The sequence below is a fragment of the Tasmannia lanceolata genome, unplaced genomic scaffold (assembly GCF_043159265.1).
Source record: "Tasmannia lanceolata isolate RefF3 unplaced genomic scaffold, GAP_Taslan_0.1 ptg000031l, whole genome shotgun sequence".
Classification (NCBI taxonomy): domain Eukaryota; kingdom Viridiplantae; phylum Streptophyta; class Magnoliopsida; order Canellales; family Winteraceae; genus Tasmannia; species Tasmannia lanceolata.
The window spans coordinates 149,050-150,886 of NW_027518708.1; positions in this window are offsets into that span (position 1 = coordinate 149,050).

Here is a 1,837-nt window from a genome sequence, read left to right on the forward strand (position 1 = left end):
TGGACAGCATCCTATGCTTTGCGGGGGGAAATGAACAGAATCACGACTCTGCAAGGGTTGGACAGCATCCTATACCTTGCAAGAGCGGATAAAATCACGTGAGTTGATGAGAGGATGGACAGAATCCTAACCCCTATGATGATAGGACTGACTCTTGAGACAGAAAGACTGACACCTAGTGCACAACCCTAAGAGGGGAGTGCTAATGAGACTAGGTTAGTCTCCTAAAAGGAAAGGAGATAAGAAGGGGCGATGAGACAAAGCCTGTCTCCAAAAGGGGTTTGATTTTTTTGAGACACAGATTGTCTCCTAAAAGAGGGTTCTAGATAACTCCTTCATCGCCTTTGCGAAGAAAGATATAGTGAGGGCAACTACCAGTCCAAGTTAACTTTCAATGAATAACATAAGCTAACATACCACATGAAAGACAGGTGATCTATGTATCCTAGTGATTGGGACGGGAATATGGACAAATATTTGAATGAATCAAGTACAAGAAGCAAGTACTTGAGTCACTGCACTGATAATGACGCACCCGCATATAAACTATGCTTATCCACTTTTAGTCATTCTGAATTTAAAGAAAATTATCATTTTTTTCAAACATTTGTTGACAACAACATCAACTGAATTGGAAGAAGGCAAATCGTATTACAAAACAACTAACATTTAGACATGGGCAGCCATTTAATTAATTCAAAAAAATGAAATAAAAACATATATCAGGCAAATCCAATTGATGCTATATAATCATCATGACACTATTTCTCATAAAAGATAACGACAATTCAAGATCACAAACATTTGGACAAACAAAATCAAGACTCAAATCACGCTTTGGAATACGGTCAGTACTCATAACCAAATAGATGAGAAAATAACAAAACTCAACCAAGGAAGAGACAAAATTCAGAGATAAAGATCAAACAGGGGAACTTACCTCTGAAAAAAAAATTTCTAATTTCATTTTAATACAAGCAACCCAAATTGATGGCATTAAAGCAAATCACAGACTTAACATCATTAGGGTCCATTCGGTTACCGAAAGGATTTTGATTTCGATTTCTCACATTCATAGCCCTTTTATGCTGCAATTTGAATTTGGATCGAATACTTGGATTTCCAAATGTGCCTTGTAAACGAGTGATCACAGATCCAGCATTTTACTCCTTTGTCTTCCCTCAACAGGAGCTGGTGGATCTAATCACTTTGTGTTCACAACTCAATTCCAAACCGAAATACACCATAAACGTATCCAAATGGGCCTTCCTAGTAAATATAATTTCTATTTAGATCATAATCTGAGAAGATTACCTGAGCTGCTGGGTGGAGATGGGCTGCGGCAACGGCAATAGCGTGCAGCGGCGGAAGTGGCGGCAAATGGAGGCAATTAGAAAGGGGTTTGAGGGAGGAGATGAAAGATGGTCCGATCGAGAGTGTAGGGGGCGAGATTGCTATGGGAGGCGGTTCGAGATGGCGGAGGTGATGAAAGATGCGGAGACGGCCAGTGGAAATGGTGGCCGTAGGGTGGGCAGCAAACCCCTCTCTCTTCCCCTCTCCTCTCTCTCTTTCACATATATATGTTATACATATGTATTTTTTCCTCTACAAGAACTATTCTAAAATTTTTTCTCAAACTCCTTCCTCTCCCTCTGCAACTCCCTCTCTTCCTTTTTTTTGCAGTGGAACAAATAGGGTGGAATCAAATGGGAAGGGATCAAATGGGTGTGATAGTGGGCAATGGGCAATGGGAAAACAAAATGGGTTTGAGCAGAGATGGTGGTTGGTCGGAGATAGGGCCGGATTCCGGTACAGCTTGTCAGAGAAGAGGGTGAAG